Here is a 16,855-nt window from a genome sequence, read left to right on the forward strand (position 1 = left end):
AGTAATACTCCACTGTGTATATGTACCAAAGCTTTCTTATCCATTCGAAGGCAGAGGGACATCTAGGTTGTTTCCATGTCCTGGCTATTATAAAGAGTGCTGCAATGAACACTGGAGTGCATGCGTCTCTTTCAATTCTGGTTTCCTTGGTGTGTATGCCCAGGAGTGTGATTACTGGATCATATGGCAGTTCTATTCCAGTTTTTTAAGGAATCTCCACACTGTTCTCCATAGTGGCTGTACTAGTTTTCATTCCCACTATCAGTTTAAGAGGGCTCCCTTCTCTCCACACCCTCTCCAGCATTTATTGCATGTAGACTTTTGGATAGCAGCCATTCTGACTGGTATGAAATGGTATATCATTGGGGTTTTGATTTGCATTTCTCTGATTATGAGGGATGCTGAGCATTTTTTCATGTGTTTGTTAGCCATCTTTATGTCTTCTTTGGAGAAATGTCTGTTTTGTTCTTTGGACAAACACTATCCTCAATGGTGAAAAATTGAAAGCATTTCCACTAAAGTCAGGAACAAGACAAGGGTGCCCACTCTCACCACTACTATTCAACATAGTTCTGGAAGTTTTGGCTACAGCAATCAGAGCAGAAAAAGACATAAAAGGAATCCAAACTGGAAAAGAAGAAGTAAAACTTTCACTGTTCGCTGATGAGATGATCCTCTACACAGAAAACCCTGAAGACTCTACCAGAAAACTACTAGAGCTAATCAATGATTACAGTAAAGTTGCAGGATATAAAATCAACACACAGAAATCCTTTGCATTCCTATACACTAATAATGAGAAAATAGAAAGAGAAATTAAGGAAACTATTCCATTCACTGTTGCAACGAAAAGAATTAAATACTTAGGAATATATCTACCTATGGAAACAAAAGACTTGTACATAGAAAACCATAAAACACTACTGAAACTAATCAAGTTCAATTCAGTTCAGTTCAGTCACTCAGTCGTGTCCGACTCTCCGTGACCCCGTGAATCACAGCACGCCAGGCCTCCCTGTCCATCACCAACTCCCGGAGTACACTCAAACTCATGTCCACAGAGTCGGTGATGCCATCCAGCCATCTCATTCAACGTCGTCCCCTTCTCCTCCGGCCCCCAACCTTTCCCAGCATCACAGTCTTTTCCAGTGAGTCAACTCGTCACATGAGGTGGCCAAAGTATTGCAGTTTCAGCTTTAGCATCAGTCCCTCCAATGAACATCCAGGATTGATCTCCTCTAGAATGGACTGGTTGGATCTCCTTGCAGTATAAGGGATTCTCAAGAGTCTTCTCCAACACCACAGTTCAAAACCATCAATTCTTCGGCGATTAGCCTTCTTCTCAGTCCAACTCTCACATCCATACATGACCACGGGAAAAACCATTGCCTTGACTAGACGGACCTTCTTGGCAAAGTAATGTCTCTGCTTTTTAATATACTATCAAGGTTGGTCATAACTTTCCTTTCAAGGAGTAAGCGTCTTTTAATTTCATGGCTGCAATCAGCATCTGCAGTGATTTTGGAGCCCAAAAAAACAAAGTCTGACACTGATTCCACTGTTTTTCCATCTATTTCCCATGAAGTGATGGGACCAGATGCCATGATCTTTGTTTTCTGAATGTTGAGCTTCAAGCCAACCTTCTCACTCTCCTCTTTCACTTTCATCAAGAGGCTTTTGAGTTCCTCTTCACTTTCTGCCATAAGGGTAGTGTCATCTGCATATCTGAGGTTATTGATATTTCTCCCAGCAATCTTGATTCCAGCTTGTGCCTCTTCCAGCCCAGCGTTCCTCATGATGTACTCTGCATATAAGTTAAATAAGCAAGGTGACAATATACAACCTTGACGTACACCTTTTCCTATTTGGAACCAGTCTGTTGTTCCATGTCCAGTTCTAACTGTTGCTTCCTGACTTGCATACAGGTTTCTCAAGAGGCAGGTCAGGTGGTCTGGGATTCCCATCTCTTTCAGAATGTTCCACAGTTTATTGTGATCGACACAGTCAAAGGCTTTGACATAGTCAATGAAGCAGAAATAGATGATTTTCTGAAACTCTCTTGCTTTCTCCATGATCCAGCAGATGTTGGCAATTTGATCTCTGGTGCCTCTGCCTTTTCTAAAGCCTGCTTGAACATCTGGGAGTTCACGGTTTACATACTGCTGAAGCCTGGCTTGGAGAATTTTGAGCATGACTTTACTAGCGTGTGCAATTGAGAAGAGTGCAATTGTGCGGTAGTTTGAGCATTATTTGGCATTGCCTTTCTTTGGGATTGGAATGAAGACTGACCTCTTCCAGTCCTGTGGCCACTGCTGAGTTTTCCAAATCTGCTGGCATATTGAGTGCAGCACTTTCACAGCATCATCTTTCAAGACTGGAAATAGCTCAACTGGAATTCCATCACCTCCATTAGCTTTGTTAGTAGTGATGCTTTCTAAGGCCCACTTGACTTCACATTCCAAGATGTCTGGCTCTAGGTCAGTGATTACGTTATCGTGACTATCTTGATCGTGAAGATCTTTTTTATACAGTTCTTCTGTGTATTCCTGCCACCTCTTCTTAATATCTTCTGCTTCTGTTAGGTCCATACCATTTCTGTCCTTTATCGAGCCCATCTTTGCATGAAATATTCCCTTGGAATCTCTAATTTTCTTGAAGAGGTCTCTTGTTTTTCCTATTCTGTTGTTTTCCTCTATTTCTTTGCATTGATCACTGAGGAAGGCTTTCTTATCTCTCCTTGCTATTCTTTGGAACTGTGCATTCAGATGCTTATATCTTTCCTTTTCTCCTTTGCTTTTCGCCTCTCTTCTTTTCACAACTATTTGTAAGGCCTCCTCAGACAGCCATTTCGCTCTTTTGCATTTCTTTTCCATGGGGATGGTCTTGGTCCCTGTCTCCTGTACAATGTCATGAACCTCCGTCCAGAGTTCATCAGGCACTCTATCAATCAGATCTAGTCCCATAAATCTATTTCTCACTTCCACTGTATAATCATAAGGGATTTGATTTAGGTCATATCTGAATGGTCTAGTGGTTTTCCCTACTTTCTTCCATTTAAGTCTAAATTTCGCACTAAGGAGTTCATGATCTGAGCCACAGTCAGCTCCTGGTCTTGTTTTCGCTAACTGTATACAGCTTCTCCATCTTTGGTTGCAAAGAATATAATCAATCTGATTTCGGTGTTGACCATCTGGTGATGTCCATGTGTAGAGTCTTCTCTTGTGTTGCTGGAAGTGGGTGTTTGCTATGACCAGTGCATTCTCTTGACAAAACTCTATTAGCCTTTGCCCTGCTTCATTCCGTGCTCCAAGGCCAAATTTGCCAGTTACTCCAGGTGTTTCTTGACTTCCTACTTTTGCATTTCAGTCCCCTATAATGAAAAGGACATCTTTTTTGGGTGTTAGTTCTAAAAGGTCTTGTAGGTCTTCATAGAACCGATTAACTTCGGCTTCTTCAGCATTACTGGTTGGGGCATAGGTCTGGATTACTGTAATATTGAATGGTTTGCCTTGGAAACGAACTGAAATCATCCTAATCAAAGAGGACACTAATTGATGGAGAAATATACCGTGTTCGTGGATTGGAAGAATAAATATTGTAAAAATGAGTATACTACCCAAAGTAATTTATACATTCAATGCAATCCCTATCAAGCTACCAACGATATTTTTCACAGAACTTGAAAAAATAATCTCACGATTTGTATGGAAATACAAAAAATTCAAATAGCCAAAGCAATCTTGAGGAAGAAGAATGGAACTGGGAGAATTAACCTCCTGGACTTCAGGTTCTACTAAAAAGCCCCAGTCATCAAGACAGTATGGTACTGGCATAAAGACAGAAATATAGATCAATAGAACAAAATAGAAAGCCCAGAGATAAATTCATGCACCTCTGGACACCTTATCTTTGACAAAGAAGGCAAGAATATAAAATGGAGAAAAGACAGTCTCTTTAACAAATGGTGCTGGGAAAACTGGTCAGCCACTTGTAAAAGAATGAAACTAGAACACTTCCTAACACCATAAACCAAAATAAACTCAAAATAGATTAGAGAGCTAAATGTAAGACCAGAAACTAGAAAACTCCTAGAGGAGAACGTAGGCAAAACAATCTCCGACATAAATCACAGCAGGATCCTCCAAGACCCACCTCCCAGTATAATGGAAATAAAAGCAAAAATAAACAAATGGGACTTAATTAAAATAAAAAGCTTCTGCACAGCAAAGGAAACTATAAGCAAGGTGAAAAGACAGCCTTCAGAATGGGAGAAAATAATAGCAAATGAAGCAACTGATAAAGGATTAATCTCCAAAATATACAAGCAGCTCCTGCAGCTCAATTCCTGATTTCAGTCCTTATGAATTTATTGACACTTGCTTTGTTGCCTAACATATTATCAGTCCTGGAGAATGTTTCACGTACACTTGAAAGGAATGTTAATTCTATTATTTTTGGATGTGATATTATTCTGTATATATATCCATTAGGCCTATCTGGGCTGATGTGTCATCTAAGGCTAGTTTTTCCTTATTGATTTCTGTCTGGATGATCTGTCTGTTCATGTAAGTGGGGTGTTAAGTTCCTTATCATCTATTTCTGTGTTACTGTCAGTTCATCCCTTACTGTTTCATAATGTTGGTTTTATGTGTGTAGGTGCTGCTGTGTTAAATGCATATATGTACAATTGGTATGCCTTCTTCCTGGATTGATGTTTGTATTGTTGTATAATGGCTTTCCTTGTCTCTTGTTACAGTCTTTTTTCTTTCTTTTTTTTTCTTTAAATCTCTTTGGTGTTATACAACTATTGCTACACCAACTTTCTTTTTGTTTTGATTTATATAGAATTTTTTTTCCATCCTCTCAGTTTCAGTCTGTGTGTGTACTTAGATCAGAAGTAAGTCCCTTATAGGTGGCATAGGCAGTTGTGCTCATTTCATATGATACTTGCCATGAAGTGATGGGACAAAATGCTAATATCTTAGCTTTTGAATGTTGAGTTTCATGTCAGATTTTTTACTCTCTTCTTTCACCCTCAGCAATGGATTCTTTAGTTTCTCTTCACTTCCTACCATTAGAGTGGTATCATCTGCATATCTTGAGTTTGTTGATGTTTCTCCCAGATATCTCAATTCCAGCTTCTTATCTATCCAGCCAAGCATTTCACATGAGGTTCTCTGCAAATAAATTAGATAAATAGGGTAAAAATATACAGCCTTGTCCTACTCCTTTCCCAATTTTAAACTAGTCAGTTGTTCCATACCCAGTCCTAACTGTTGCTTCTTGGCCTGCATACAGATTTCTCAGAAAACAGGTAAAGTGGTTTGGCATTTCCATCTGTTTAAGAATTTTCCACAGTTTGTTTTGATTCACACAGTCAAAGGATTTAGCACAGTCAAGAAAACCAAGTAGATGGTTTCATGGAACTCCCTTGCTTTTATCAATATACAGCGAATGTTGGCAATTTGATATCTGATTCTTTTGCGTGAACATCTGGAAATTCTCAGCTAATGTGAAACTTAAGCCTAGCTTAAAGGATTTTCAGCATTACCTTCCTAGCATGTGAAATGAGCACAAATGTATGGTAGTTTGAACACGTTTTGCCATTGCCCTTCTTGGGGTTGGAATGAAAGCTAACTTTCCCAGTCCTGTGGACACCATTGAGATTTCCAAATTTGCAGACATGTTTTGAGTGTAGCGGGCTGCGTGGTGCAGGAGTGGCCGAGAGGAGATGCCCCACATCCAACGTAAGGAGCAGCAAAAGCACTTTTTTGGAGCAGCCGTGAAGAGATACCACATGTCCAAGGTAAGAGAAAACCAAGTGAGATGGTAGGCACTGAGACAGGGTATCAGAGGGCAGACAGATTGAAATCACAATCATAGAAAACTAGCCAATCTGATCACATGGACCACAGCTTGTCCAACTCAATGAAACTAAACTATGCTGTGTGGAGCGACCCAAGACAGACGGGTCATGGTGGAGAGGTCAGACAGAATGTGGTCCATTGGAGAAGGGAATGGCAAACCACTTCAGTACTCCTGCCTTGAGAATCCCATGAACAGAATGAAAAGGCAAAAAGATAGGACACTGAAAGATGAACTCCCCACATCGGTATGTGCCCAGTATGCTACTGCAGATCAGTGGAGAAATAATTCTGAAAAGAATGAAAGGATGGAGCCAAATCAGAAACAGCACCCATTTGTGGATGTGACTGGTGATAGAAGCAAGGTCCGATGCTGTAAAGGGCAAATTTGCATAGAACCTGGAATATTCCTATGATTCCATGAATCAAGGCAAATTGGAAGTGGTCAAACAAGAGATGGTAAGAGTGAACGTCGACATTCTAGGAATCAGCGAACTAAGATGGACTGGAATAGATTAATTTAACTCACATGATTATTATATTTATTACTATGGGCAGGAAAATCCCTTAGAGGAAATTTAGTAGCCATCACAGTCAACAAGAGTCTGAAATGCAGTCAGAGATCAGATCAGTCGCTCAGTCTTGTCCGAATCTCCGTGACCCCATAAATCACAGAAAGCCAGGCCTCCCTGTCCATCACCAACTCCCGGAGTACACTCAAACTCATGTCCACAGAGTCGGTGATGCCATCCAGCCATCTCATTCTCCGTCGTCCACTTCTCCTCCCGCCCCCAACCTTTCACAACATCAGAGTCTTTTCCAGTGAGTCAACTCGTCGCATGAGGTAGCCAAATTATTGCAGTTTCAGCTTTAGCATCAGTCCCTCCAATGAACATCCAGGATTGATCTCCTTTAGAATGGACTGGTTGGATCTCCTTGCAGTATAAGGGACTCTCAAGAGTCTTCTCCAACACCACAGTTCAAAAGCATCGATTCTTCGGCGATCAGCCTTCTTCACAGTCCAACTCTCACATTCATACATGACAACGGGAAAAACCATTGCCTTGACTAGACGGACCTTGGTTGGAAAAGTAATGTCTCTGCTTTTTAAAATACTATCAACGTTGGTCATAACTTTCCTTCCAAGGAGCAACCGTCTTTTAATTTCATGGCTGCAATCAGCATCTGCAGTGAATTTGGAGCCCCAAAAAATAAAGTCTGAAACTGTTTCCACTGTTTTTCCATCTATTTCCCATGAAGTGATGGGACCAGATGCCATGATCTTTGTTTTCTGAATGTTGAGCTTCAAGCCAACCTTTTCACTCTCCTCTTTCACTTTCATCAAGAGGCTTTTGAGTTCCTCTTCACTTTCTGCCATAAGGGTAGTGTCATCTGCATATCTAAGGTTATTGCTATTTCTCCCAGCAATCTTGATTCCAGCTTGTGCTTCATCCAGCCCAGTGTTCCTCATGATGTACTTTGCATATAAGTTAAATAAGCAAGATGACAATATACAACCTTGACGTACACCTTTTCCTATTTGGAACCAGTCTGTTGTTCCATGTCCAGTTCTAACTGTTGCTTCCTGACCTGCATACAGGTTTCTCAAGAGGCAGGTCCCTTAGAAGAAATGGAGTAGCCATTATGGTCAACAAAAGAGTCCGAAATGCAGTACTTGGATGCAATCTTAAAAATGACAGGATGATTTCTGTTCGTTTCCAAGGCAAACCATCAATATTACAGTAATCCAGGCCTATGCCCCAACCAGTAGTGCTGAAGAAGCCAAAGTTAATCGGTTATATGAAGACCTACAAGACCTTTTAGAACTAACACCCAAAAAAGATGTCCTTTTCATTATAGGGGACTGGAATGCAAAAGTAGGAAGTCAAGAAACACCTGGAGTAACTGGCAAATTTGGCCTTGGAGCACGGAATGAAGCAGGGTAAAGGCTAATAGAGTTTGTCAAGAGAATGCACTGGTCATAGCAAACACCCTCTTCCAACAACACAAGAGAAGACTCTACACATGGACATCACCAGATGGTCAACACTGAAATCAGATTGATTATATTCTTTGCAACCAAAGATGGAGAAGCTGTATACAGTTAGTGAAAACAAGACCAGGAGCTGACTGTGGCTCAGATCATGAACTCCTTAGTGCGAAATTCAGACTTAAATTGAAGAAAGTAGGAAAAACCACTAGACCATTCAGATATGACCTAAATCAAATTCCTTATGATTATACAGTGGAAGTGAGAAATAGATTTAAGGGACTAGATCTGACTGATAGAGTGCCTGATGAACTCTGGACGGAGGTTCGTGACATTGTACAGGAGCCAGGGACCAAGACCATCCCCATGGAATAGAAATGCAAAAGAGCGAAAGGGATGTCTGAAGAGGCCTTACAAATAGCTGTGAAAAGAAGAGAGGTGAAAAGCAAAGGAGAAAAGGAAAGATATAAGCATCTGAATTCAGAGTTCCAAAGAATAGCAAGGAGAGATAAGAAAGCCTTCCTCAGTGATCAATGCAAAGAAATAGAGGAAAACAACAGAATAGGAAAAACAAGAGTCTTCTTCAAGAAAATTAGAGATTCCAAGGGAACACTTCATGCAAAGATGGGCTCGATAAAGGACAGAAATGGTATGGACCTAACAGAAGCAGAAGATATTAAGAAGAGGTGGCAGGAATACACAGAAGAACTGTACAAAAAAGATCTTCTCGACCAAGATAGTCATGATAACGTGATCACTGACCTAGAACCAGACATCTTGGAATGTGAAGTCAAGTGGGCCTTAGAAAGCATCACTTTTAACAAAGCTAATGGAGGTGATGGAATTCCAGTTGAGCTATTTCCAGTCTTGAAAGATGATGCTGTGAAAGTGCTGCACTCAATATGCCAGCAGATTTGGAAAACTCAGCAGTGGCCACAGGACTGGAAGAGGTCAGTCTTCATTCCAATCCCAAAGAAAGGCAATGCCAAAGAATGCTCAAACTACCGCACAATTGCACTCATCTCAATTGCACACGCTAGTATAGTCATGCTCAAAATTCTCCAAGCCAGGCTTCAGCAGTATGTAAACCGTGAACTCCCAGATGTTCAAGCAGGTTTTAGAAAAGGCAGAGGCACCAGAGATCAAATTGCCAACATCCACTGGATCATGGAGAAAGCAAGAGAGTTTCAGAAAAACATCGATTTCTGCTTCATTGACTATGCCAAAGCCTTTGACTGTGTCGATCACAATAAACTGTGGAACATTCTGAAAGAGATGGGAATCCCAGACCACCTGACCTGCCTCTTGAAATGCAATACTTGGATGCAATCTCAAAATTGAGGGAATTTATCATTGTTCACCTCCAAGCAAACCATTCAATATCACAGTAACCTGTCTATGCCCCCACCAGTAGTGCTGAACAAGCTGAAGTTGAATGGTTTTATGAAGACCTACAATACTTTCACCACCTTATGTGATGAGTTGACTCACTGGAAAAGACTCTGATGCTGGGAGGGATTGGGGGTGGGAGGAGATGGGCAAGACAGAGAGTGAGGTGGCTGGATGGCATCACCGACTCGATGGACATGAGTTTGAGTGAACTCCGGGAGTTGGTGATGGACAGGGAAGCCTGGCGTGCTGTGATTCATGGGGTCACAAAGAGTCGGACAGGACTGAGCGACTGAACTGAACTGAACTGAACAAGACCTTTTAGAACTAACACCCAAAAAGATGTCCTTTTCATTATAGGGGACTGGAATGCAAAAGTAGGAAGTCAAAAAACACCAAGAGTAACAGGCAAATTTGACCTTGCAGTGAAAAATGAAGCAGGGCAGAGACTAATAGAGTTTGCCAAAAGAATGCACTGGTCACAGCAAACACCCTCTTCCAACAACACGAGAGAAGAATCTACACACGGACATCAACACGGACCAACATTGAAATCAGATTTAGTATATTCTTTGAATTCAAAGATGGGGACGCTCTATACAGTCAGCAAAAACAAGACCGGGAGTTGACTGTAGCTCAGATCATGAACTTCGTATCACCAAATTCAGACTTAAATAGAAGAAAGTAGGGAAAACCACTAGACCATTCAGGTATGACCTAAATCAAATTCTTTATGATTATACAGTAGAAGTGAGAAATATATTTAAAGGACTAGATCTGATAGACAAAGTGCCTGATGAACTATGGACAAGGGTCCATACTATTGTACAGGACACAGGGATTAAGACCATCCCCAAGAAAAAGAAATACAAAAAAAAGCAAAATGGCTTTTGAGGAGGCCTTACAAATAGCTGTGAAAAGAAGAGAAGTGAAAGCAACGGAGAAATTGAAAGATATACCCATATGAATGCAGAGTTCCAAAGAATAGCAAGGAGAGATTAAAAAGCCTTCCTCATCAATCAGCACAAAGAAATAGAGGAAAACAGTAGAATGGAAAAGACTAGAGATCTCTTCGATAAAATTAGAGATACTAAGGGAATATTTCATGCAAAGATGGGCTCAATAAAGGACAGAAACTGTATGGACCTAACAAAGCTAGAAGATATTAAGAAGAGGTGGCAAGAGTACCCAGAAGAACTGTACAAATAAGATCTTCACGATCCAGATCATCATGATGGTATGATCACACACCTAGAGTCAAGCATCCTGGAATGTGAAGGCAAGTGGACCTTAAAAGCATCACTATGAACAAAGCTAGTAGAGGTGATGGAATTACAGTTGTGCTATTTCAAATCTTAAAAATGATGCTGTGAAAGTGCTGCACTCAATATGCTAAGGAATTTGGAAGACTCAGCAGGACTGAGTTTTCCAGGCCACAGAACTGAATTTTCCAGGCCACAGGACTGGAAAAGGTCAGTTTTCATTCCAATCCCAAAGAAAGGCAATGCCAAAAATTGTTCAAACTACTGCACAGTTGCACTCATCTCACACACTAGTAAAGTAATGCTCAAAATTCTCCAAGCCAGGCTTCAACAATACATGAAATGTGAAATTCCAGACGTTCAAGCTGGATTTAGAAAAGGCAGAGGAACTAGACATCAAATTGCCAATATCCACTGGACCATTAAAAAAACAAGAGAGTTGGAAAAAAAAAAACAAAACCCACATCTATTTCTGCTTTACTGACTATGCCAAAGCTATTGACTCTGTGGATCACAATTAACTGTTGAAAATTCTCAAACAGATGGGAATACCAGACCACCTCTTGAGAAACCTGTATGCCGGTCAGGAAGCAACAGTTACAACTGGACATGGGACAACAGACTGGTTCCCAATAGGAAATGGAGTACGTCAAGGCTCTATATTGTCACCCTGTTTATTTAACTTATATACAGAGTACATCTTGAAATATGCTGGGTGGATGTAGCACAAGCTGGAATCAAGATTGCCAGGAGAAATATCAATAAACTCAGATATGCATTTGACACCAACGTTATGGCAGAAAGTGAAGAAGAACTAAAGAGCCTTTTGATGAAAGTGAAAGAGGAGAGTGAAAAGGTTGACTTGAAGCTCAACATTCAGAAAACTAAGATCATGGCATGTGGTCCCATCACTTCATGGCAAATAGTGGAAACAGTCGCTGACTTTATCTTTTGTATGTCTCCAAAATCACTGCAGATGGTGTTTGCAACCATGAAATTACAAGACAGTTACTCCTTGGAAGGAAAGTTATGACCAAGCTAGACAGCACATTAAAAAGCAGAGACATTACTTTGCCAACAAAGTTCCATCTAGTCAAGGCTATGGTTTTTCCAGTAGTCATGTATGAATGTGAGACTTGGACTATAAAGAAATCTGAGCACCAAAGAAATGATGCTTTTGAACTGTGGTGTTGGAGAAGACTCTTGAGAGTTCCTGGGACAGCAAGGAGAACCAGCCAGTCCATCCTAAAGGCAGTCAATTCTGGGTGTTCATTGGAAGGACTGATGTTGAAGCTGAAACTCCAACACTTTGGCCACCTGATGCTTAGAGATGACTCATTTGAAAAGACCCTGATGTTGGGAAAGCTTGAGGGCCAGAGGAGAAGGGGATTACAGAAGATGAGATGGTTGGATGGCATCACCAACTCAATGGACATGAGTTTGGGTAAATTCCAGGAGTTGATGATGGACAGGGAGGCCTGGCCTGCTGAAGTCCATGGGATTGCAAAAAGTCGGACACGACTGAGCAACTGAACTGAATTGAGTGCAGCGCTTTAACAGCATCATCTTTTAGGATCGGAAATAGCTCAACTGGAATTCCATCACCTTCACTAGCTTTGTTTGTAGTGATGCTTCCTAAGGCCTACTTGACTTCACATTCCAGGATATCTGGATTTAGGTGAGTGATCACACCATCATGATTATCTGGGTCATAAATATGTTTTTTTATACAGTTCTTCTATGTATTCTTGCCATGTCTTCTTAATATCTTCTGCTTCTGTTAGGTCCATACCATTTCTGTACTTTATTGAACCCATCTTTGTATGAAATTTTCTCTTGATATCTACAATTTTCTTAAAGAGATTTGTAGTCTTACCCATTCTATTATTTTCCTCTATATCTTTGCAGTATTCACTTAAGAAGGCCTTCTTATCAACCTGCTGTTTCTCCATAACTCTACATTCATCTCGTTTTGTCTTTCTCTTTTCCCCTTGCCTTTCACATCTCTTCTTTCCTCAGCTATTTGTTAAGCCTCCTCAGACAAACACTACCTTTTTGCATTTCTTTTTCTTGCGGATTGTTCTAGTCACTGCTGCCTGTACAGTATCATACACCTCTGTCCATAGTACTTCAGACACTCTTTTTACCAGATCTAAGTCTTTAAATTATTTCTCACTTCTACTGTATATCATACAGGATTTGATTTATGTTATGCTGAGATGTCCTAGTGGTTTTCCCTATTGTCTTCAACTTAAGTCTGAATTGTTTGATAAGGAACTCATAATCTGAGCCACAGTTAGTTCCATGTCTTATTTTTAGTGACTGTATAGGACTTTTCTTTCTTTGGCTGCAAAGAACATAATCAATCTAATTTTGGCATTGGCCATCTGGTGATGTCAATGTGTAGAGTCATCTCTTGGGTTGTTGTAAGAGGATGTTTTCTACGACCAGTGTGTTCTCTTTATAAAACTCTGGTAACTTTACCCTGCTTTATTTTTCACTCCAAGGCCAAACTTTCCTGTTACTCTGGGTCCCTCTTCCTGCTTTTGCATTCCAGTCTGCTATTGATAGAAAGGACATTTGCATGTGCATGTTGTAGGTCATCATAGGCTTGTCAACTTCAGCTGGTTCAACCCCAGTAGTTGGGCCAAAGAGTTGGATTACTGTGATGTTGAATGGTTTGCCCAGGAAACGAACTGAGATCATTCTGCTGTTTCTGATATTGTCCCCAGCTAATGCATTTCAGACTCTTTTGTTGACTATGTGGGCTACACCATCTCTTCCACAGGATTCTCACCCACAGTAGTAGATATAATGGTCATTGGAATTAAATTCACCTATTTTACATTAAATTCACCTTTCCATTTTAGTTCACTGATTCGTAAGATGTCGATGTTCGATCTTGCCATCTCATTCTTGACTATGCCCTGTTTACTTCAATTTATGGACCAAACATTCCAGATTCTTATGCAATATTTTTGTTACAGCATTGGACTATACTTTACCACCAGACACATCATTCCCACTTTGGCCCAGCCACTTCATTCTATTTGTAATTGTCCTCCACTTTTCCCTTTATGGACTTCCCTGGTAGCCTAGCTAGTGAAGAATCCACCTGCAATGCAGAAGACCCCAGTTCGATTATTCGGTAAGAAAGATAAGCTGGAGAAGGGAAAGGCTATCAACTCCAGTATTCTTGGGTTTCCCTGGTGACTTAGCTGATAAAGAATCCACCTGTAATGTGGGATACCTGGGTTTGATCCCAGGGTTGGGAAGATCCTCTAGAGAAGGAAACAACTATCCACTCCAGTTCTGGCCTGGAGAACTCCACAGACTGTACAGTCCATGGGGTTGCAAAGAGTTGGACATGACTGAGTGTCTTTCACTTCTCTGGTAGCATATTGTATGCCCTTCAACCTGGGAGATTCATCTTCTGGGGTCATATCTTTTTTCCTTTTCTTACTCTTCAAGAGGTTCTCCATGCAAAAAAAAGTGGAACCGTTTGCCATTTCCTCCTCCAGTGGGCCAAGTTTTGTCAGGACTTTTCACTATGACTCATGAAGTGCTGAGTGACCCTGAATGGCATGCCTCATAGCATCATAGAGTTACACAAGCCCATTTGCCATGACACCCAAGTTTGTGATTCATCAAGGGGGCCCTGGTGCCTATGTTAGCTAATAATTGGGTAGGTGGGTGAATGTGTAGATGAATCTAATTGTCAATATTCTGACATTATTAGCACGAATGAAAATTTCATCCGTTGGTCATTTTTTCAGGGATGAATACACCATGTTTTCAAACTGGCACTTATGGAATAAATTTTGTAAACAAAACACAGGACTTCAATACTTATCTTAGTAAAATGACAACTATTTTCCACATTCTAGTTCAGTGACCCATGTTTCAAGCTTGATTTCACCAATCTTTACAGGTTCTTTCCTTCTGACTTTACCATTGACAAATTTGTTAAGGAAAATGTGGGTCTTCATTCAGTCAGCAAACACAGACCAAGGGGCTACTGTGAGACAAGCTCAAAGGGCAGTTGAAGATAAATAGAGGAATAAAGCATGACCTCGGACCATAAAACACTCACAACCTAGTAAGAGAGTAGAGACATAAGTAGAAGACTGTGTGACCAAGTGTTAAGTGCTGTTAGAAAAGAAAGCTCAGTTCTATGGGAATTGCAGGGATTGACGGGTGAAGATGGAACAGCAGTCCCGAATAAACGGAAAAGCATTACAAAGTCATGGATGTGTCTCAAGAAGTGACAAGTATTTCAGGTGGTTAAAATATTGGTGAAAGTTAAGAGGGAAAAGCTTGGAAGTCTATTAAAAAATGTGATATATATTTACAATGGAATGTTACTAAACTACAAAATATTAAATACTGCCATTTCTGACAACATTGATTGATCTAGAGGAAATTATAATAGGTGAAATAAATAGAAAAAGACAAATACCACATGATCTCACTTATAATAAAAAATGAAACAATGAAAAAAGACTCATAGATTCAGAGAATAAATGGTTGGTTGGCAGAAGTGATGAAGGTGTGGTCTGGGCAAAATAGGTAAAGGTTATTAAGAGGTTCAAACCACCAGTTATGAAATAAATAAGCCACAGGTGTTTTGAACTTCCACCATGGTGTACTTGGGTCAGGGCCTGAACATGCAAATAGTGATGGTGCAGCCCATTAAGCTGATCTTCAGATACTTGGAAAATAGATCAGATTCAGGTGTGGCTTTATGAGTGACTATGTGGACAGAGGGCTGTATTGTTTGTTTTGATGAGTGTATGAACCTCGTATTAGATGATGCAAAAGAGAGTCAACCTAAAACAAAATCAAGAAAATAAATGTCAGATCATGCTAAAAGGAGATAACATTATGCTGCTCCAAAGCGTATCCAACTAGAAATGATCAATGAAGAAAGAAAACATTCGAATAACAGTTGGTCTTTTAGGTGCCCTTTGTTAGTTCTAAAACTTGTATTCATATTGATTTGCTCATCCTTATGCTAATCTCAGATAAAAATAAATGCTGAGGGCCTGTTTTTATAAAAATAAATCACAGGTATTAAATATGCAGCATAAACAATATGGTCAATAATATAATTATTTTGTATAGGAACAGATGATTTCTAGACTTATCATGAGGATCACTGTATAATGCATGCAAATGTCAAATCACTATGTAGTACACCTGAAACTAACATAATATTGCCTGTAACTATACTCTACAGTTACTGTTTCCCCATCTTATTTCCCATGAAGTGATGGGACCAGATGCCATGATCTTTGTTTTCTGAGTGTTGAGCTTCAAGCCAACATTTTCACTCTCCTCTTGCACCTGACAAAGATGGGCTAATTGGTATTTGGAATGGAGCTGCTGAGACCGATGTAGTGAGCAGTGAAAAGAAAGTGAAAGTCCCTCAGTCGTGTCCGACTCTTTGCCACCACATGGACTATACAGTCCATGGATTTCTCCAGGCCAGAATACTGGAGTGGGTAGCCTTTTCCTTCTCCAGGGGATCATCCCAATGCCCCGGGATTGAACCCAGGTCTCCTGCATTGCAGGCAGATTCTTTACCAGCTGAGCCACAAGGGAAGCCCAGTTAACAGTGGAACTTGACACAAATCCTGAAAGGACATGTCATTAAGGGCCAGATATGAGTTGATGAGACTTCCAAGAGAGAAAAGTGGAGAGGATACACAAAGAGGAAACAAGGGGGTGCTCAGGACAGAGCATGAAGAGCAGATAGAAGCCGGACTGACCATGTATGTGATCCTATCTCCTAATGAGTCAGTTCCTAGGCAGGTTGATATGAAGTCCGGGGTCCCTGAGGAGGAGAAAGAGGGATCTGGGGCTCTTGAGGAGATAGGGGTCTGGAATTCTCAAGGAGGAAAAAAGGACAAATGTCTTCTTTTTTCCTCCACATTCCTTAGTCTTAGTCTCATAAAATTTTTTTTTTTCTTTAAGCCCAGAATTTACACAACAAAGAACTCAGTTTAAACTCTGTACTAAGGATTAGCAGTTCTCATTGCACTGATGAAAAAAGAAACAGTTCAGTCAGTTCCGTAGCAGCAGAAAGACATCCACTCACCAAGGTGAGCCTCTTGTTAAGTAGGCAGAACTACAACCTTAGATTTTAAGCTTTATTTGGTAGCTGTACTGGGGATTTGTGAGGAGTTAGTGATGGACGGAAGAGCCTGGTAGGCTGCAGTCCATGGGGTCGTGAAGAGTCGGACACGACTGAGCGACTTCACTTTCACTTTTCACTTTCACGCATTGGAGAAGGAAATGGCAACCCACTCCAGTGTTCTTGCCTGGAGAATCCCAGGGACGGTGGAGCC

At 40.6% G+C, this 16,855-nt stretch overlaps 1 pseudogene; it reads left to right on the top strand.

The window, feature by feature from the left end:
* The first annotated feature begins 15,145 nt into the window (after positions 1 to 15,145).
* Positions 15,146 to 15,416, top strand: LOC148778278 (small nuclear ribonucleoprotein E pseudogene; annotated as a pseudogene).
* Positions 15,417 to 16,855: the final 1,439 nt, after the last annotated feature.

Source organism: Moschus berezovskii, chromosome 3, assembly GCF_049115385.1.
Source record: "Moschus berezovskii isolate FMDL1 chromosome 3, NW_MosBer_1.0, whole genome shotgun sequence".
In the NCBI taxonomy this organism is placed as follows: domain Eukaryota; kingdom Metazoa; phylum Chordata; class Mammalia; order Artiodactyla; family Moschidae; genus Moschus; species Moschus berezovskii.